Genomic DNA, 23,484 nt, shown 5'->3' with positions numbered 1-23,484 from the left:
TCAGACAACATCAGGGTGTATCTGGTTTCAGTCATGTATCAAGATTAGGGAGAAAAATCAGTTCTGAGAAGCTTACCTCAGAAATTCTAAGCATCATTTCCTAAAACAGAATCATAGAATCCTTAAATGAAGAAATCTGGGTCACCTCATCTATTATTTTGGTGCTGAGGATTACCAGCCAGGCCTGGGGAAAACATGCAGCTATCAACCAACATTTAGAGACCAAGTTTTTGTACTTGTAACCATTTCACAATGTAATCAAGATGCCCCTGTGGCATATACCTTCAGATCCCGTCAGTCCCTCAGAGAAGGACAGTTTCTACTCCAGGGTAACTGTGTACCCACTGGCAGTTCCATGATTTTGGTGGTTCTGGAGAGAGCCGTCTGATTTGGCCCAACCCAGCTTTCCCACTAAATACAGCTGCAAGTCCCCCCACAAACAGGCTGATGGAAGCTGTGTGATGGATCTGAGAGAGCCCAGAGAGAGACTGAAAACATTTGAAACACAGATTTGTTATAGTTGTCATCTGAGAAGTGACCCTTATGGCTTTGGTTGAAAAAATGTATTTTCTGGTTTGATTGAGCTCAATTTTCTAAGGTTGTGGCTACTAGCTGTGTTTCAATTCATTATGTTATTGCCTCACATCCAGAGATGAGTGGACAAGCCCAGAGAAAATAATTTTTGTTTTTTACTGTCATAAATCTTCACTAAAAAATAGTAATGCTGAGGTCACCCAGGAAGTAGTACTGTGACTGAGTCTTTACCATGACTAGCCTGGGGCTACTCCATTCTTAAAGCACATCTACTAGGTTTGTGGATGGAATGTTGAGAGCTGGTGTGTAATGGTACATTTGTCTCCATGTGATTTGAAAAGTATGTGTGCTGGGAGTAGGAGGGAGAAGGTACTAGAAAGACCAGAAATTTTGTGATTTTGAAGATAACCAAATACTTTCACTAAGAATGGAGGTTTGATTCAGCAACTTTCATTTACATGAATTTGGTCCATCCCTTACCCAGGCTGGGATATGATCTGCCAGAACTTCAAGGTACAATTGTAACAGACACTCTGGTAGCTCCATCAGCCCCCTTCAGTTAGAGCTGTGGAAGACAATCCGACACAATTTCAGATTCTCCTTGAGCTGACAGTTCTAGTTTCAGTCTCTCATTGTGTACCTCTCCATTTCTGACCCAGGGCTTCTCTGATGCTACAACCCAGAAGTAGAGGTTGGGGAATTATTGCCATGGGTACCATCCTTCAACAATCATTGTTGAAAAACAGAGAAATACCCCATTTCCTGTTCTAAGGTTATAATTCTGGGAGGCCTTCTGTATGCTTCTCAGGATGTCCCAGCAGAATAGAGCCCCTTTTGTTCCCACTGGTATCCTCAACAATGAACCTTTATATCGATTTGATCTCTTTTCCTCTAACATTTTTGCTGCTCCCTCACTTCTCCTTCTTCCTGACACCACCTCTCAAATAAACTATCTCCTCCTAAGTTCTTGTCTCAGACTCTGCTTTTGACAAAACTGATCATGGATAAATACTTAATTTATTTTTTAAGTGTATTTATTTATTTTGAGAGAGAATGTGAACACACACAAGCAGGGAAGGGAGAGAGCGCGCGCGCGCGCGCGCGAGAGAGAGAGAGAGAGAGAGAGAGAGGAGACAGAAAATCCCAAGGAGGTTCTATACTTAGCTCAGAGCCCAACATGGTGCTTGATCTCACAATGGCAAGATCATGACCTAAGCTGACATCAAGAATCAGACACTCAACCAACTGAGCCACGCAGGTGCCTCTAAGTACTTGATTAAAAAAAAAAAAAACAAACTCTTGGCATCCAGGTTTTCTCAGAGTCAAGGGAGTCAACTGTCCCATTTGCCATTCAGAGATAGAAACATCCCCTACTGTATTTTTATAATCCCCAAAGAAGTTTGTTTCTCAAAGAGAGATGTTACCAAAGCATTCTGGTCATATAGTCAACTAACATTTGTTTAGTCCCTACTATATGCCATACTTTTGTCGAGCAGTTTGGGTAACGCACAGAAGTTTACATGTTATTAGGGAATATACAAAAAGTAAATAGAATATAAATATAAATCATAATAGAATAAAAAAGGAGTAAAAAGGACAAATATAAATTGTTTGAGGGAGGAAGCTGTTGTTTTGGTTGCCTTACATTTATTCCTTTTTGCTGGTAATAGACTTTCAATTTTTCTTTGCAGAACCTGTCCCTACTCCTTGTTTTGTTCTGTGTTTCATCTTGACTGATCCTATCCATGAATCTTGGTATTAAATGCATGATCCAGATCAGGCCAATTAGTTCATTTAACCTCCTGGTCACAGTGGCCATTGCTTAATGAATGTCTGTGTGACTGAGATTGATCCAATTATATTTAGTCCTAGGATATTTGTTGAAACTTTTGTTAGTAAAGTTCTTTTTTTAGTCGAAGTTGCTGAGCTGGAAGATTTAGTTCAAGTTGCTAAGCTTGAAGCTGCAGGTGACATTTTGCCACCATAATGTGAAACATGAAAGCAGCTTACAGTGAAGCCAGGATGAAAGACACAAGCCAAATCCTGATGGTATCATTAGAGCACCATGACTAGTTTCATGAGCTGATAACTTCTCTTTGCTACCTAAGATTGAGTTGGATTTCTACCATGTACAACTGTAATAATCAGGGCTAAAAGATTATTTCAATTACAGGGCAATAAAGTCCAACTCTAGCTGAGTCCAAACTTAGATTCAAAGCTTTATCATTTCTAAGAAATTGAGGTGTTGGTAACCTCATCTCTTCCCCAGGCACCAATTTGCTTGAGCTGACAGACACGGAGGGAAAAAGAAAGAAGAAGGTGGTTCTGGTCCATTCTCCAGTGTTCAGAAATGCCTACTCTGTGTTCATTTATGGTGAAAACAGTTTGATATCTGTTCTCTTTCCTAAGAAATACTGAAGCAAAGACTCAGTTGGAGGCTTTGTGAGATCTGGGCCAAAGGCTATATGCCTCACACTCTGATGACAAGGTCTACACAGAGGAGGAGATGGCTGTTTTACATGTTTGCCTGCAATGCATCAAGGCTTTGGTACAGGAGGAGTAAAAGGAGTCCATGAATTGTCTTGGGACATTGGGAAACACTGCCCTGGGCAAGTAAGCATGTTCTCATGAAGGATGTGATGAGCTCCTCAGGTGACTCCTGAGAGATGGCATTCAGATGGGAGACTGGAGGGTGAACATGAGGGATCCCAGACCCTTCCACACATAAAGGACAGTAGGGACAGTAGAGGGAGTGGTGATGAATATACAGTTACACCCTACTTTAACTCAAGCTAGTATTAGGGGTTTTGGAGAGAGGTAATTACTTCTAGCTCTTTACAGGTTGTAAAAAATTTTTCAGATGTATTCGTAGGAATGTGAACTCAAGATGTCACCTTTATTGTTGGTGAGGTTGGATTAGAGAACATGTTTGGACTTGAATTCAGTATTTACCACCTAGATATAGGCAGAGAAGCAAGTCAGCAGTAAATCTTCTCTTCTCAAATGTAAGCGACCTTAGGGCAGGCTGGATGAAAAAAATCACAAGATGAGTTGAGCTGTGATGTGGAGAAATTGAGAGGGTGGAGAGTAGTCCAGAAAAAAAATTTTGAAAACTTTTGAGAGGTTGAAAGTTCCTATTTTATGACTCTCAGCAGGACTATGAGCAGAGTAAAGAAGTAACTGTCTTGGTGGTGTATGCTAAGAGTTAGCAAAATTTGGGCATCATTGTTAATTTGGCCTCATTTGGATGCTGTGCTGGTTATTGAGCTATTGTCTCTCAGATGTAAACTGAATCACTTTTTCCTACTCTGTTTTGTGATGCTGATGCCCAGAAGCTGCAAATCGCATTCTTCCTTTGCCCTCAGTGTCCCAGCTAGTTCTATTGATGGAGGGGGACAGGAAAGCTGGATGCAGGAGAAAACTTTCTTCCTTTTGTTTTCTTCCTGTTTATCTCTGCATCACCCATTCATGCTTCTTTACTCCATGCAGGATTGGTTTTTGTAGCAGTTGATCTGTAATCCCAGAACCAGCCATATCATATGCCCTCAGAAATACTAGCAGCAGCCCACAGCATCTCCTCCTCAGGAGGCTGGTTCTCTCCTCCAAACTGGAGGCTGTAATCACTCCAGCCTGCTCTCTCCATGCTCAGCCTACGGTGTGTGTGTGTGGGGGGGGGTGGCAGCAGCTGTTTCTACAGGTGTTATTCCTGTATGATCTTGGTTCTCCCTTTCCAAGTCCTCCTATATCTTTTTAACTAATTCCCTATGTCAGATTATTTCTAAGTTTCCAGTGTAGTTTCTCTTTTGCTTGAATGAATCTGAGTGATAATAATGCACAGGCTTATGAGGTCTGGGGCATTAAGTTTACTCAACACATGTCTGAACTTTGTGTTTCTGCCACTGTGAATCTCAATCTCAGGTAAAAAAGAAGACTTTGGAGGAAAAACATGTAAGATTGCTTTAAATACTGGCATTATCAGTTCTGTATTTGTCAAAGAAGAGTGACAACAAATAAAAATGTTCCAAAAGGGTTATGGTTTGTGTGTGTCCCTCTTAAACTGAACTGCATGCAGCCTTCTGTTACATACACAATGACTGAGCATATAAGCACTAAAGAATTAAGACAATTTGTGGAATTTGTCTTGAGAAATATTTTTTTTTTTTGGTAAAATTAACTGATGTCAGATGGAATAGTTTGCACCAAATCATTTCTACTCACAAACTTAGAATCAAAATGTTCTTGGGCTCAAACCAGAAGGTCAAAGTCTTACAGTGCCTTAGATGAAAACATGAGGAGAAGTATTGATCCATGACCTGGATGCTACCTTCACTGGGGTCAAAAATTTGGCTGAACTCAGCAGTCAAGAACCCACCAATGTTTAGTCTGGCAGAAAATGATAAAGCTGTCATGTGGGACACGTTTGAGGATGAGGCTTCTAAGCCAGATATTTTTCCATTCAGAATATTTGATTGATGCTAGGTACTGTGGTAGGCTCCAGAAATATAGCAGAAAACAAAATAAAGTTCATTTCCTCTTGGAGCCATTGGAGGAGATAGAAAATAAGCACATTACAAAAAGTTGGGTGGTAATGAGAGAGAAAAAGAAAAATACAACAGCATTGGGGATAGAAAGTCATGAGGTGCTATTCAGATAATATAGGCAGGGAAACCCTCTCTCATAAAGTGACATTTAAACAAACACATGAATAAAGTTAGGGAGTGAGCCATGGGGCTATCTGAAGAAAGATGGCTCCAAGTGGAGGAAGAAAGTAGCAGGTGCAAAGGCCCTGCTTCAAGAACACACCTGGAGTGTGGGAATAACAGCAAAGAAGCCAGGGAGGCTGGTTACAGATTGTGGGACAAAAGAGTTATCTCAGAAGTTTGGAGTGAGGGATGATCATTCAAGGTCTTGTGGGCATTTAGAAGGGTTTGGTCTATGCTAGATTTCAGCACTATTAGAATGCTCTTAGTAAAACCCCTTCGCCTCCTTAGCCATGTTTCTTTTTTTTGTGTTTCCAGTGGGAATAATCATCTTGACCTGTCTTCCCCAGTAAGTGCCTGGGAGACCTCAGTCCACACATGGGCATTTGACCCAGCCAAGATCTCTAGCCCTAGTCCCTAAGATGACTTTGAAAAGAAATTTAGGCAAACAAGGAACTATTTCTTTGCTATTTATTCTCTCATGATGGATGTTCTCTGGCCACTTCTCTCTCTTTCTCTCTCCCTGAAAATATGTGCAGTTGCTTGACCACAGAGCTTCCCGGGATGCAGGCCCACGCTGAGAAACATTGGCACCTCCATCTCTATTTCTCCTCTTTATTCCAAGAACTTTTGTTTATTTTTTGACCTCCTTATTCCCCTCCCCAAAGAAGAGTTTGATAATTTGGGACCAGGAATTTATTCGCATAAGCATTTTACAGGTGAAAAAAGGTAAGGGCCGGGAGTGCCAAATTCTAGTACCCATAAGGGACTACTCCTTCATCAGAGGGCAGACCTTGACTCTCAGAGCTGTTTTTTTTTTTTTTTAACTTTTTAAAGATTTTTATTTTTAAATAAATCTCTACACCCAACATGGGGCTTAAACCCACAACCCTGAGATCAAGAGCTACAAGCTCCACTGACTGAGCTAGGCACCTCTCAGATCTGCTCTTTTAACTTCTCTCCCCCAAAAGCATGAAAAGCTTATACAGGCCTTCTGAGGGACTTTCATATGCTGCTGCTCTTTCTTCACCTCTACTTTGTTATATGGCCTCATGGGCTATTTACTGTGTGCCTGTTTTCCACATTCACCTAGTGGGCACCTGCCCTTTTTCTAATTCTGGACATTCACTGGACACAACTCTAATAAAGAACCACTTATGAGTGTTTATAACCACAGGCATTGTGAAAACTGCTTTAAGTGCATTGCTTTATTTAATCATAACAAAAACAGCTAGTGGCATTGGAGTTAAAGTTATTCTGATTTTATAGATAAAGGTATTGAGTCTCAGAGGAGTTAAAAGACTCACCTCCACTTGTGGTGATAATAGAATGCAGAGTTAGGACCCAGACCCAGGGCTCTAATCCAGATTAACTACACATACTCACCTTCTGAATTGCCTCTTAGTGGTGTCCCTCTATGTTCCAGGTCCTCCACTGCAATTCAGGGATAAGCTTGTGCATGTCAGTAAACTTATTATTATTACCACCCTTGTGATACTGTGGTCAAGATCAAAGTAGACAAGGTTGAGTTCAAGGCAGTGCAGCTCTGTAATGTATTCATAAACTTGAGAGTGACAAGATTTGATTTATGTTTAAGTTTTGTTTAACTTATTGGTTACTATGACGCTTGTGATTTTTTTTAAATCAGTATACATTATTCCATAGCATGGTATAAAAATGCAATCAAGTACATTTTCAGAATGGTCACACATTTATGAATGGTGGAATTTTGATGGTGTAATTGAGGCTGAACTAAAATACTATGGCTCAAGGGGGTACTTTGGGGAAGAACATTTAAAAAGAAATTCTTTGCAGCTGAGCAGTGATGGTTTTAATATTCAACAAGTTAAATATAAGCTTCTCCAACTGCATTTGGCATGCCTCTAAAATGCCAACAAGATCTGTGTGTATCTGGGTCCTTTCTCCTATGGCTAATTGGCCATCCTGACATTGCAGATCATTTGTGAAAATGCAATAGAAAAAGTACATTTAAATATGACTCTAGGAAGCTTTTCATAATGGCATTAAAGAAATCAAAGTGTTTTTATTAATTCTCAGTTTCACATACCCAGCCATGTGGGGGGCAACATTCAGAGATGGCCTGTGCCAAGCTGTAGGAGAAAGCAAATCTAGTTCTTTATAGCACCACACTTGTTCTCCATTATTCCTCTCTCTGTCCTAGAGTGCCCCTCATGCAGTTCTCTGGTTGTCTTCCTCTTTAGACCTTTCAAAAATTTCTTTCCTTGTACCTCATGCCTGGGTCAGTTCTAGTACATTCCTCAGATTGTACCAGTTACTAGCTTACTTTCTACATAAGACATAGAATATATTAATTATTTAATTAGGCTGATGTGCCTTTGTATAGGGTTGAGTATAACAAAATGAAATGCAATCATAACATCCCAGACTGAAAGGGACAATAAAAGTCATTCAGACAAGATTCTATTAGTACTCAAATCTTTTGGCATGGACTGGATTCTTTCCTAATCAGTATTTCTCTCTGAGAATTGAATACAAATGGTCTATGTGGGAGGTGATCTCAGTGAGCATCAGTAAAGCATTGGAGACAGGGAAAGGAAAGAAACCAATACTGGTTACATTAGTGAGCATGTTACTGTTGTAGGTAGTTGAGGCTCACTCTTGCTGGGGACCTCTGAGAAATGTGGAATGTGTCCTGCCCCAGAGGTAATCTCAACGAGGGGTGAGGGAGTTGGGGTATTTAGGCTCCAGCTCCCATTATCATTGACTGAGCATGCTCTTAGGGAAACTAACACACTGGACCTTTTGGCCTGTTCTGCTGGAGACTTGGGTGTCTGCTGTAGGATGCCATTGGCATGTGAGTGCTGAACTTGTATGGACAGGACAGATACAGTCTGCTACAACTTGTTATGGAAGCATCTCATCAATTACCCAGGTCATAGAGTTCCAGTAATGAGAAACTCAGCACCTCTTAAAGAGCAATTCTTACTTTCTGAAAGTTTTTTCATGTACCCATTGGTTCTACTTATTTAACTTTTAAGACAAAAAAGAACATGCCCTTCATATTTCACAGATCCCCTTCTTGATCTCATGTTCCCACTCAAGTCCTCACTATCAACCTAACATTCCCAGTTTTTCTACCTGTTCCTAATGGGAAGGCACCTCCAGTCTTGCCATTGTCTCTTTTCTAGAGATGTTGTCTACTGAATTCCCTCATTGTAATGTGTTTTGAAAGAGGATACTGGATTCTTATGTCACAGCTTAATAAAGTGGTTAAGAAAGTGGGCTCTGACAGACTAGGTTCAAATCCTGGTTTTTGTCACCTTAGGTACCTTACTGAGCTTCTCTATGCCTCAGTTTTTCATCTCAAAAATGGTGGTACTGTTTGAAGTACTGTTTACATCAGGATGGGCATAGGATACTGTCTGTGATAGAGTTAGTGCTGAATAAATACTATTATTTTTGTTGTTACTGTTGTTGCTGGTAGTAGTAGTAGTAGCAGCAGCAGCAGTAGTAGGTTCTTCAGTTTGTCTGAATTCCATAGTCTTCCAGCTGTTTTTTGATGGGTATAGGTAGAAACATCTGGAATGACTGGATAGAGAAGAGTTGATATAAAAGAGTGGTATCCAGTTGACAATGGAGAAGAGCAAGTTACCAAGACTTGGAATAGCTATGGTTGTGAGATAAAATCCTATTCTAGTGGGAGGGATTAGACTCCCCTCAAGAAAAGTTAAGTATTCTGCTGCTGCTCACCCAGGGAGGTGTCTTTCATCCAGAGGGGCTAGGAGCAATTGGGTCTGGATACTGAAGCACAGAAAGGTCAGCATTGGTTACAGTGGTAGATATGAGCTGCCTCTGGCCATATGGATGCAGAGGTGGAACAAGCTACAACACTAACCTCTGATTTTTGCTAGTGATGGTGGTGACATGGCCAGCAATGCAGAGAGGGTAACATTTAGAGCATTAACAAATAAATCCTAAGGTATGTTTGTGTTGTTTCCACTAGCCATAGAATAGGTAACTTAAGCAAATAAGATTAACTTGGGGCCCTGAGCCATAGTGGGGTCTAAATATGTGGGCTGTCCCAGTAGAAACTTCCTCTCACCAGGGCCTGGGTACCAGAATTAATGTGTGGGGACAAAATGAGAATGAGGAACCAGTAAACCTTGGGGGTGCATTTTGGAAAGTATTGAAAACAGAACAGGGAGAATGATTTAGAAGAGTTGAGTTGAAGATGCAAGATATAGAAATGGAGTAATTTAGCACAGAGGGGAAAGGGTATCATGTATTTACTGAGTCTACTAAGTGGGTTTGATCTCATTTTCTAGTTTTAGGCAGGTGAGGCCTATGAACTTCCAAGAACAGTGAGTAACAGCATTCTTTTCCTTCTGCATTTTTATCCTCATCCCTTCCCCCTACACGATCTGTATTTAAATCTCCTAGAGTAAGGCTTAAAAACTTCTGGGCTGCAATTGGCATCAGAACTTAAAGCCAACAATGCAATAGAAGTCACATTCCCATCCACTCTAGAGGTAGACCTAAGAGGTCTAAAACTCAGCAGCCATAGCTGAAGGCCTCAGTGTGGAGAGGGTGGGGTGAAGCACTGCTGCTAAGAGTGTAATCCCCCTAAATATTGACATTTATAAAGCCTGGCCCATCAGAGTCTCAGCTGGGTTTCAAATATAACCTCTGGTATCAAGAAGGAAATATTTATTGAAACAAACTGCAGGATGAGTTATCAGTATCCACATTTGATGCATATTATTAGAGCTTCATATTCCTTCACAATGACTAGAGCTCTTAGCTAAAGTCCTTAGGTTTCCACGCTGTGATTTATTTCTCTTTGCCTGGAAGATTCCTTCCATTTATTGTTGCATTCCAAGGGTTGCATTTCAAGGGTTAGCTTCAGGTGGGAGGATATTAGATGCTGATGGACTGTCCCAGGACAGGAGATAGAGGTACCATGGATGGGATTACAGGACCCCTTATCCACAGCTGCCAGTGACTGGGATGGTACTTCTATGGCTTCCAAAGTTGTGCATGTTAGTACCACAAAAACCCACATCTGCAGAGGCTGTACCATCTAAAACAGGAACAGGTTTCAGAGCTGAGACATAAGGCAAGTGCCCACCTAAAGACCTAGAGCTTGGTCTCTGTAAGTTTGATTGATGTGTTGCGCTTGCTGGATTACTGGGTCCATAGGGGATTAGCATAGAGATACTAGTGGCTGATCCTGGTGGAGGCTCACCTGGGCAGTGGAATGAAGGAGGTTGCCTTTTTTACAGCTGGATAAAGAGAGAGACACTTGTCAACTATACCATCTGTACCATAGGAACAGAGAGCAGAAGTAGAGAATTTGACAAGAGAAAACGAGAAATCTCCAACTCACTCACTGGATAGCAGTTTTGAAATTTGCTTTGGATTTGTTCCACTGACTGTGGGACCTTTGTGATTGAAACCAAAACATCACAGACTCTCAGAATTGAAAAGAACTGGCAAAGTCAATCTCCAATCCTTCATCTACTATTTCCTCTAGAGTTCCTCATTTTCCCAGCAACACTCCTTGAGTATTTCCTGTAGCAGGAGGTTCATCTCCTTATGAGACAGCCTCCATTAGGAATCTGTGGTTTTTAGAAAATATTTCTGATGCTGAACTGAAGTGGACTTCTGGAGTCAGCTTTGCTAGCAATCCCTAGAATGTCATGTTGTTTCTTTCAGCAAAATGTTCAGCCTGAGAGCTGTGATGCATGAGACTCTGAATAGGTCAGGAAAGAAAGGGGCCACACTTTTCCTTGTTTTAGCTTCTCTAATTTAACCCCTAAAATCACCCCAATGTTCTTTTGTGTTCTGGCTTAATGGCAATGGGTATTCCAGATGGTGAATGGGCCCTAAACACTTGGCTATTCTCTAAAGGCGTATCAAGAATCAATTTTCTATGGGTTTCTTGTGTGTTTTCCACATTTAGTAGTCATCTATTTATAAACATTGGGTACAGTAAACCACATTCATGTGACTCAGAGATACTGCAATTAAATTCCACAGAAAGGGTAGTGCTGGTGCTGGACTTCCAGGGACTTGAACTCAACCTACTCTCTTTTATTTTCTTTTCTCTTCACCTTGACTTTATTCTATTAAACCAGCAATCATCAGTCTCATGAAGGGTAACATAGCTGCCAACCTCACATTGCTAGGCTTTGTTATCAGGTCGGGGGGGGGGGTCATATTTTCCACAGCCCCATTTCTAAAAGTCCCAGAAAAAGACTTTGATTTGTGTGGCTCATGTGTCCACTCCACAAACCAACTGTCTGTAGCCACATAGTTTGATTTCTGGCCCTGACTAGAATCTCCTAATTATAGTTGAAGGGGATCAGTTCTCCAGAAAATTGGAGGCATTCCACTCTGGACAGATCAAATGATTGTCCATTGCAAAACTCCCCAGGTGTAATCATTGGGAGATTTGCACTTCAGCATGTATCTATCTCTTAAAATTCCTTCAGTTTCTTGTGCCCCAGCTGTCTACAAAAATTGTGTGTGTGGGGGGGGGTGGAGGTGGGGGGAGAGAGGCTCAAGGTCTGTGGATATCCTAAAAGTTTAAAATTATTGCAAGGAGGGATACAAGTCCCTTTTCACATGCCAGTCACTCCTTACTAAGTCCAAAAATGTCTACTAGAAGTAAGATCAATAAATAACAACCAAGAATCAGAAAAGAAGCTTAGAAAAACAGACATCATGAAGTCTGTGCACAAGTTTATAATTTTCCTTAATGTTTATTTTAGGTGTTTAATAAGTTATCTAATATCTAATTCTTCAGCTCAAATGAAGGTAAAGGGCCCTATGCTAGGCACTAAATGCAAACAACAACAAAAACAAACAAAACAGATCTTCTCTCTTGAGTGGTAGAAACAGGATATTTAGTAAAGCACCGACAATAATAGAGTGTTACAAGTGCTGTGAGACTTTGGGGAGCTGGAAATGTTATCTGGTTCCTGCACATATAGAAATGGAGAGAGGATTTGCTAGACAGGATAGATTGAAGGATTAGGAAGTGAGAGCTGATAGTCTGGGAGGAGACATAAAAACTATGTAAACAGGCAGAAGAACTAAACAAAATACAACAGTTGAGGCCATCTGGTGCCAGTGCACAGTTCAAGGCATTTCAAAAAATCTAGAGGAAGTGACTGTAACCTTCTCAATGTAGCTTTCGCCAGGGCTGGGTTAGGAGTCAGGACGCTGAGTTATTAATCATAGATCTCCTACCCAAAACCATGGTCCCTTCACCTGCATGGGCCTCTGTTTACCCATCTAGAAATATAATGTCAAAGAGATTAAGATTCTTTGCTTTTGACTGCATTCATAATGATGACCCTGTGTTCAAGTTTAAACTATGTCTACTAGTGTGAAATATGACAGCATAAATTCATAAATTCAACAAATATTGGGTGCTGGGTACTGCATAGGATAAGGAGTCTACAGCCTAGGGGTGGGGTCAGACAGGCAGGCAAGCAAGCCCAGAGTAGTGTTTTAGTGGACAGAGCGTAGGAACACACAGGACGAGTATTGGCCCATGTGACCAAGGATCATCAAGGAGGGCTTTCTAGGGGAGGTGGCATTTATCTGAGACCTAGATGATGAACTGAAGGCAAAGGTAGCAAGTGAGATTATAAGAGTGTTACAGGTAAAAGGAGCAGCAAAGTTAAAGGAGAAACGAGAGGGCATTGTCTCATTTGGAGTAGAAGCCTGGATATGTGCCCTTTGAGGGCCTTTTATTTTGTGGTGGAAAGTTTAGACCTTACCATAGGTGACGAGGAGAAATGGAAAGATTTTGTACCCTGGAGAAGCAATTCCTGTCAATTTTTTTCTTCCCATCTTATTTCGTCCCTTGCACTCCCATCACTGTTTTCCAGGTTTCCACCCTCTCTCACCTGTATCTCACATGTACCCTGCAGGTGCCCCCTCACCAGTTCCCATCATCCTTCTCAACCATCCTCCAGAGCACAGACTCCCTTTTTTCCAACTCATTATGTCTTTTCCATTCCTAACACTCCAGTGATTTTTCTATTGAACTGGCTCCTGACCATTTCCTTAGCTTTGCATCAAATGAGCTCATCTTGATTGTCTCCTCTGCAGCCACACTGAGCTTCAGTGGTCTTCTGGCTATTCCTTGAATGTATTCCCCAAAGAGTTGTCTATTGAATGTAAAGGTTTGTTTCAGATGTGGAGAGAGCATATTGATACTGAGCCCGGACCCAACACTACCCCTTTTAATGACTGTGTCACATAGAGAAACATTTCCTCTTTCTGGGTCTTGGTTTCCCCATTTGTTCAATGAATATTTTGGACAATAACCTTTTAAATTCCTTAAGGGCTTATATTTTTGAGTTTTTAAAAGATATATTTTATCTTGTTTATGCTAGGCCTCCAAGGATAATGATATTCTCTCTTAGATAAAATTTTAGTCTCTTTAGTCTCTTAGATAAAATTTAGTCCAATTCAAATCTTATCACCTTTAACACTGTTGATAAATAAGAATATATTGGTACCCATTCTAGGCCTGAGGCCAGAAATTGGGGTTGAAGAACGTAAAACATCTATTTAAGTTGAATTCCTGTCTTCAGGGGTTCTCCCATCCCAATGACGGGATTCATATTGAGTACCCATGTCTGACACTCCTCATACTTTCTTTCTGTCCCATGTTTATTTGTACTTAATAACATATTATCTCTTTTAAAACCATTTTATATGAATTATCTCTTCCTAAAAACTATAATGTCAACAAGGACTTTTGCCTAATCTTTTAAAAAATTTTCCCCAGAGCTTGCCATTTATGGAATAGAAATGCTATGGATACTGGACATTGTGTTGCACAGTCAGAGCCATCTGACATTATGATCTTGCCTACTTGATGGCAGAGCCCTTGGGTGTGGGGATCCTGACAAAACAAAATGCCAGTTTTATTGCTGAATAAGTCTGCACTTTTTTGAAATTTCCTCCTTGTTCTGGGTGAAGTCACTTCTGGATTCTTCCCAGTGAACTCCAGGGACTCCACAAAGATCAGTGCCTTGGCTGCTCATCTCAACCAAGCAGTTAACCTTTCCTCACCAGTCTTACTCCCCCAGAACTCTGAAGACCTTTTATCTACACCCAACTTATCCCATTCGCTCCTTTGAAGGTTGTTAGGAAATTTTAAAAAGCAAAAGCTCTACTTAGTTATTTCTTTGAAAGCCACACCACTTCTTTTCTAAATCTTCTTCTAGGACCAGAAGCCACTTGGGTATCCTGCTTTTTTCTACAGCTTCAAATTTTCTTTGAGTTATAAACAGGACAAAGGCAACAGTGTGAAGAAGGCAGTTTGTCTGTTGAGGGCATTGTTGGACAACATTCCTTTCTACAAGGAGGAGATGAACCAACAACAGCTTTGTGAGTCCTGGTGTTGATTTATGTTCTGGCAGATAAGACATGCTTTGTAAGATTCAGTGAACACAGACCTGCTGTGGTGAGTGAGATATCCATTCTCTTTGATTTAAATGCAACTTGGCACTGCACAGACCAGTGTACAATCACAGTATCTACCAAAGGGTACAAAACACTGAGGTACATATGATCAGGTGGAGAAAGCCCACATGGGCTGGACTTACTGGGTAATAACCATAAGTTCAGCTGGTGTGGAGCCTTTGTTGAGATACCAAAGGTGAACTTGTCATTGGGCTCCCTAGATTTGGGGAAACAGTTCCAACCTGCACTGAACAGAGCAAAGGAAACACATCTATTACCCCTTCTGGGACATATTATACCTAGTCTATAACAACTTTGCAAAGAAACATGCTTTAAGTCCAAATAATTCATCTCATTGTACAACAAAATGGTTTCATGTGTCACATCCTTCAAAGACTGTTGAGTCTGCTAAAATAAGGTGAGCACATTACTAGAGAAAAATCACTTTACAAAAAATTCTGTTTGTTCTCTTCCTTGTCTTTCATTCCTACATAAGCTTACTCTTCAAAAGGTTCTTAAAAGCTAAAAAATGCAAAATATTCAAATCAATTATAAATTTGTCTTTGTTAATATGTATGACATATTGGTTAGGAGATGAATTTCAAGTCATTGTTTTTCACCCAAAAGTTCAAATAATTAGTATCCCCAGTGTGATTGATCATAAATATTCATAGTCAGTAAGTCCAAATTATACACACATTGTTTGTCCATTTCACTCTAATATGTCTAGATTCAGGTATCCCTCACTTTTTGAAAGTTTGCATTATCCCTTTGCTTTTATGAAAGACCTACATTAGTACCTGTTTTTGTAACCAAAGGATATCTGATGAGGAGTTTTTTGTTTATGAAAAAAACAAAACAAAACAAAACAAAAAGTGCAAATAGCATTTAGTGCTTGTTTTGCAGTGAGCCATGATACAGGCAGTGCACATACATGGAATGAGGAGAAAGGCACTGCTAGGCTCTGTCCTCAGGAACTACACTCAGTATCTCAGCATCAAGGTACCATAGCTTTGAACTGTGCCTGTGAGCATACGTGCTTTTTTTCCATTTGTTTTGTACATTCCTTAGCAAGATGTGTCTTAAGGTACAGAAAAACCCAAGAGACATTATTTTTTGGATATGGAGGACGTTAAAAAAATTCATATAGATTAATGTTAATTGTTTCTTTGCTTTGAGTCACATACATTTACAAAAGGTTTAATATATTCTCTACTTTTGGATAATGGTGGGAAACCTGTACACACACACACACATACGCATACACATACACATACATACATTTAAATTTGTCCACATGTTTACCAAATTGTTGCTTATATTTGCTTTTTGAACTGAACTCTTTCCTTTCATGGTTTATTTCTTCTTATATGAAGGATATTTTTAAATATTTCACTCATTGGGAACCTGTGCATAAGTAAGAACTCCCCAATTTTTGTTATCTAAAAAGTTTTTATTTTGTCCTTGCACATGAATGATACTTTAGCTGGGTATATAATTCATAGTTAACACTGTTTTTTTCCTCAGTAGTTTGGAGATATTATACTATTATATTTTGGACCTGATTTTTACTCTTGGGACACCTATCAGGTGTCTTTTTTTTTTTTTTTTCTGGATAGTTTTCTTAGCTTGAGTTTCTTGAGAGCTGAGTCTGAAACAAATAATGTGTATAGGAAATTTATTTGGGGTGTGATCCCAAGAAGCAGAAGTAAGGACTGAGAAAAATGAGACAGTGGAAGCCAATATAAGAGTGTATTATTAAATTTAACCCTGTGGACAAGGTGGGGTCTCACCTCCATTAGGATCTCTTAAAAGCATCTAAAATGGCTCTCAGAATTGTTCATCCAAAGACTGTTACTATACAAAGGTAGGAACACTTATTCATTAGTTTCCATCTCCCATCAGTTCTCTGGGAGTATTAACTTTCCTACACTGCATATGTGTTGAAAGTAAAAGAGGAACTGTTCATGTCTGCAGCATCAGAGAAGAAGTAAACAGAAACTGCAGATGCACAATGTGAACATGAAGTAACATGCTGTTGATGCCAGGTTTCTTAAAGCCCACATGGAACTGTCCACTCTAGCCACAACTGGAATCAGAAGTATCACTAAGAAGATGTGTGGCAGGACATCAAGTGCATCTGATGCAGAAATCTACTTTCTGTTTCTGTTGCTTTTAATCTTTTTTTTATGTTTGGAATGTTTTGCAACTTCACTAGAATGTGTTGAGATGCAGATTTAAAAACTTATTGTTAAGGATTTATTATACTTTTTCATGTTGTATATTTATATCTTTATTAAATATGAAAAATCAGATATATTCCTTTGAGTATTGTTTATCTCTCATCCTTAGTATCTTCTCATTTTGGAATTCCTATTAGATGTAGTTTGAACTTTATCATTATATGCCTCATATTTTTCTTTTCTAAAATGTTTATTTATTTATTTTATGAGAGGGGAAGAGAGAGAGAGAGAAGGTAGGCATGTGCATGAGTAGGGAAAAGGCAGAGAGAGAGAGAGAGAGAGAGAGAGAGAATACCAAGCAGGCCCTGTGCTATCAGCACAGAGCCCAACAGACCTGAGCTAAAATCAAGATTCAGATGCCTAACTGAGCCACCCAGGCACCCCACCTTCTTGTTTTTCTTAACTCTTTTTTAAAATTTTCTGTATCTTCAGGGTGCCTGGGTGGCTCAGTCTGTTGAGCGTCTGACTTTGGCTCAGGTCATGATCTCATGCCTCGTGAGTTTGAGCCCCGTGTCAGGCTTTGTGCTGACAGCTCTGAGCCTGGAGCCTGCTTCTGATTCTGTGTCTCCCTCTCTCTCTGCCCTTAACCCACTCGCATTCTGTCTCTGTGTCTCTCAAAAATAAATAAACATTTTTAAAAATATTTTAAAAAAATAAATAAAAATAAAATTTCTGTATCTTCGAGGGAGGAGCCAATATAGCAGAACAGCATGGAAGTTTTAGTGTGTCTTGCATCATGAAATACAGCCAGACCAACACTAAACCATCCTGCACACCTAGAAAACTGATTGGAGGATTAACACAACAATCTGCACAAACTGAACCACAAAATTCAACAGGTACATGGTGCAGAGAGGTGAACTTGGGGAGTGAGAAGCTGCAGCAGGCAGGGAGGTGCTTTTTTGGGTGGAGAGAGGATGGAGACTGAGGGGGGGGGAAGAATATGGGAAAAGCTCCCCTCCCCAAAAGCAGCTGGAGAGAAAGTGGAAAATTGGAAATAACCACAGTGACCAAGCTAAAAAAGGAGAAAGGAGAAAGGAGAGGGTTTAAATTCCATTAAGACTGTAAATTAGGGGAACACAAAGTCTGCAACTCTGCTTGATACCTGGCTGTGCTCTGGTGGGTAGGGCAAATCCCCAGGCCCAGAGTGGGGTCTGAGAGGTTCTTGGGCCACACTGAGAAAAGCGGTTCCACTGCTGGAAGGACATGTGGTAGAGACTGTTGAAGCCACCTGGTCCCAGCAGACCCCAGAGAATGGCCAAATTTTCTGGTGCTGGAACAAGGTCATTAAGGGTGAAGCTTGGTGCCAGATGTGTGTTGTGATTTTCCATAATCCCTGAGACACTGCTGCTACACTGTCTCGCGAAATTTTTCTGAGACGGGCTGGCACCTGGCCGCAGTCTCAAGGCACCGGCAGCAGCAGGGTCCAGCAAACGTTCCTGGGTGCAGCTGACATTTAGCCATTGCTCAGTAAGACCCTCCCACAGAGGGGTGGAATGGGTCAAAGCCACAGTCCTTCAGAAGTAAGGGGCCGGGGAAAACATCCGTATCTGAGACAAAACTCAGGAGAGAGGTACTGTCTGGGGCTTGGTCACCAACAGTGAAAAAGTGGGAAGTGGACAAAAACTGAAGACAGAGGACAGGTGCACAACTGCTGATCAGGGAGAACAGAGTTCCAATATTAGAGACTGGGTGCTGGGTGACGTCATTTCCACCACTCCTGTGCATGCCCATACACACCTAAGAGCACCCCAACACTCCACCTCAGTAGGCTAGCAGCACCATCTAGTGGAGAACGGAGCCCTTACACTGAGCCCCACCCAACTGGGGCAACCTCGCTCTTCAAGAACACAAGTCTCACCGCCTGCTTAGTTTATGGACCATAGTTTGACTTCATAGTCTGACTCCTAGGGGAAAACAAAGTAATTTCAGTCCTATTTCAATCTGATAGCAGGTACACTTATTCAATTTTCTTTTCTTTTTATCTTTTTCACTTCTTTTCGTTATCTTGAATACAGAAAGAGAAAAAATTCATTTTTTTTCAATTTTTATTAAAAACATTTTCTTTAAATTTTTAGTATATTTTTTACTTCTGTGTAAATGTTTTCAAATTCTATTTTACTTCCATCATTTTATTTTAGTCTACTTCGGTGTTTTCACTTTTTCAAATTTTCAAATGATTTCCTTTTGTTATCTTCTTTTGTTTCTTTTCTTTTTCTTGAATGCAGAAAGAGAAAAACTTCATTTTTACTTCAATTTCTATTAAATATATTTTTCTTTAATTTTTAACTATATTTTTTTACTTTTATGTAAATTTTTTCAAATTCTATTTTACTTCCATCATTTTATTTTAGTCTACTTCAGTGTTTTCACTTTTTCAAATTTTCAAACGATTTCCTTTTTTCCCTCTTTTTTCTCTTTTTTGTTTCTTTTCTATTTCTTGAATACAGAAAGAGAAAAAATTAATTTTTATTTTTAATTTTTATTAAAAATATTTTTATTTAATTTTTTCTACAGTATTCTTTAGTTCCATGTAAATTATTTCAAATTCTGTTTTACTCCCACCGTCTCATTTTAGTCTATTTCAGTGTGTTCATTTTTTCAAATTCTCAAAAGATTCCCCCCCCCTTTTTTATTCTAAACTGTCAAACCACTTTCAACACCCAGAACAAAACACACCTAGGATCTAGGATCATTTATTTGATGTGTGTGTGTGTGTGTGTGTGTGTGTTTAATTTTTATATTTTAATATTTTTTTTAATTTAAATTTCTTATCATTTCAATTTTTCTACCTCATTAATTCTTTTTCTCCTTTCAAAATGACAAAATGAGCCAATTCACCCTAAAAGAAAGAGCACAAAGAAACGACAGCCAGGGATTTAACTAACACAGAAAGAAGGAAGATGTCTGAACCAGAATTTAGAGGCATGATAATAAGAATACTAGCTGGAGCCAACAATAGATTAGAATCCCTTTCTGTAAAAATAAAAGAAGTAAAAATTAGTCAGAATGAAATAAAAAATGCTATAACTGAGCTGCAATCATGGATGGATGCCACAGTGGCAAAATGGATGAGGCAGAACAGAGAATCAGTGATATAGAAGACAAACTTATAGAGAATAATGAAGCAGAAAAAAAGAGGGAGATTAAGGCAAAAGAGCACAATTTAAGAATCAGAGAAATAAGCGAGTCATTAAAAAGGAACAACATCAGAATCACAGGGGTCCCAGAAGATGAAGTGAGAGAAAAGGAGGCAGAAGGTTTATGTGAACAAATCATAACAGAAAACGTTCCTAACCTGGGGAAAGACACAGACATCAAAATCCCGGAAGCACAGAGGACCCCCATTAGATTCAACAAAAACCGACCATCAACAAGGCTTATCATAGTCAAATTCACAAAATACTCAGGCAAGGAGAGAATCATGAAAGCAGTAAGGGAAAAAAAGTCCCTAACCTACAAGGGAAGATATATCAGGTTTGCAGCAGACCTATCCACAGAAACCTGGCAGGCCAGAAAGGACTGGCAGGATATATTCAATGTGCAGAATCAGAAAAATATGCAGCCAAGAATTCTTTATCCAGCAAGGCTGTCATTCAAAGTAGAGAGATAAAAAGTTTCCAAGACATACCAAAATTAAAGGAGTTTGTGACCACTAAACCAGCCCTGCAAGAAATTTAAAGGGGACTCTCTGAGAGGAGAAAAGATGAAAAAAAAAAAAGACCAAAAGCAAAAAAGACTAGAAAGACCAGAGAACACCATCAGAAACTGCAACTCTACAAGCATCATAATGGCAATAGACTCATATCTTTCAGTATTCACTCTAAACAACAATGGACTTAATGCTCCAATCAAAAGACAGAGGGTAACAGAATGGATAAGAACACAAGATCCATCTATATGCTATTTACAAGAGACCCACTTTAGACCTAAAGATACCTTCAGATTGAAAATAAGGGGATGGAGAACCATCTATCGTGCTAATGGTCAATAAAAGAAAGCCAGAGTAGCCATACTTATATCAGACAATCTAGACTTCAAAAGAAACACTGTATCAAGAGATGCAGAAGGGAATTATATCATAATCAAGGGGTCTATCCACCAAGAAAACCTAACAATTGTAAACATTTATGCAATAAATGTGGAAGCACCAAATATATAAATAGATCACAAACATAAAGAAACTCATCAATAGTAATACCATAATAGTAGGAGACTTCAACACCCCACTCACAGCAACAGACAGATCATATAAAGAGAAAATCAACAAGGGAACAATGGCTTTGAATTACACAGTGGACCAGATGAACTTAATAGATATATTCAGAACATTTCATCCTAAAGTAGTAGAATATACATTCTTCTCCAGTGCACATGGAATGTTCTCCAGGATAGACCGTATACTGGGACACAAATCAGCCCTAAGTAAGTACACAAAGATTGAGATCATACCGTGCATATTTTCAGACCACAATGCTATGAAACTCGAAATCTACCACAAGAGAAAATTTGGAAAGGTAACAAATACTTGGAGACTGAAGAACATCCTACTAAAGAATGAATGGGTTAACGAAGACGTTAAAGATAAAATTAAAAATTATATGGAAGCCAATGAAAATGATAACACCACAACCAAAACCTCTGGGATGCAGCAAAGGCGGTCATAAGAGGAAAGTATATAGCAATCTAGGCCTTCCTAAAGAAGGAAGAAAGATCTCAGACACAGAACCTAACCTTACGCCTTAAGGAGCTGGAAAAAGGACAGCAAATAAAACAAAAAACAAGCAGAAGACAGGAAATAATAAAGATTAGAGCAGAAATTAATACTTTGAAACAAACAAACAAACAAGAAACCAGTAGAACAGATCAATGAAACCAGAAGCCGGTTCTTTGAAAGAATCAACAAAATTGATAAACCACTAGCCAGTTTGATCAAAAAGAGAAAGGAAAGGACCCAAATAAATAAAATCAAGAATGAAAGAGGAGAGATCGCAACCAACACTGTAGAAATAAAAACAATAATAGGAGAATATTATGAGCAGGTATATGCCAATAAAATAGGCAATCTGGAAAAATTAGACAAATTCCTAGAAACATATTCATACCAAAACTGAAACAGGAAGAAATTGAAAATTTGAACAGACCCATGACCAGTAAGGAAATTGAATTAGTAATCAAAAATCTGCCAAAAACCAAGAGTCCAGGGCCAGATGGCTTTCCAGGGGAGTTCTACCAACGATTTAAGGAAGAGTTAACACCTATTCTCTTGAAACTGTTCCAAAAAATAGAAATGGAAGGAAAACTTCCAAACTCATTCTATGAAGCCAGCATTACCTTCATTCCAAACCAGAGAGACACCCCACTAAATAGGAGAACTATAGACCAATCTCCCTGATGAACATGGATGCAAAAATCCTCAACAAGATATTAGCCAACCGGATCCAACAATACATTAATAAAAATATTCACCACAACCAAGAGGGATTTATACCTGGGATGCAGGGCTGGTTCAATATCCGCAAAACAATTAATGTGATTCATCACATCAATAAAAGAAAGGACATGAACCATATGATCCTCTCAATAGATGCAGAGAAAGCATTTGACAAAATACAGCATCGTTTCTTGATAAAAACCCTCAAGAAAGTAAGGATAGAAGGAGCATACCTCAAGATCATAAAAGCCATATACAAAAGACCCAAAGCTAATATCATCCTCAATGGGGAAAAACTGAGAGCTTACCCCCTAAGGTCAGGAACAAGACAGGGATGTCTACTCTCACCACTGTTATTCAACATAGTATTGGAAGTCTTAGCCTCTGCAATAAGACAACACAAAGAAATAAAAGGCATCCACATTGGCCAGAAGGAGGTCAAACGTTCAGTCTGGGCAGATGACATGATACTCTATATTGAAAACCAAAAGATTCCATCAGAAATGGCAAGAATTGACTCATGAATTCAGCAAAGGCCCAGGATATAAAATCAATGCACAGAAATTGGTTTCGTTCCTATACACCAACAATGAAGCAACAGAAAGAGAAATCAAGGAATTGATCCCATTTACAGTTGCACCAAAACCCATAAAATACCTAGGAATAAATCTAACCAAAGAGGTGAAAAATATATGCACTGAAAACTATAGAAAGCTTATGAGAGACATTGAAGAAGGCACACAAAAATGGAAAAAGATTTCAAGCTCCTGGATAAGAAGAACAAATATTGTTAAAATGTCAATACTAACCAAAGCAATCTACATATTCAATGCAATCCCTATCAAAGTAACACCAGCATTCTTCACAGAGCTAGAACAAATAATCCTAAAATTTGTACGGAACCACAAAAGACCCCAAATAGCCAAAGTGATCTTGTAGAAGAAACCCAAAGCAGGAGGCATCAGAATCCTGGACTTCAAGCTATACTACAAAGCTGTACTCATCAAGACAGTATGGTACTGGCACAAGAACAGACACTCAGATCAATGGAACAGAAGAGAGAACCCAGAAATGGACCCACAAATGTATGGCCAACTAATCT

This window comes from Herpailurus yagouaroundi, unplaced genomic scaffold (assembly GCF_014898765.1).
Source record: "Herpailurus yagouaroundi ecotype Mexico unplaced genomic scaffold, PumYag 190, whole genome shotgun sequence".
Classification (NCBI taxonomy): domain Eukaryota; kingdom Metazoa; phylum Chordata; class Mammalia; order Carnivora; family Felidae; genus Herpailurus; species Herpailurus yagouaroundi.
Note: the sequence above shows the minus strand (reverse complement) of the source record.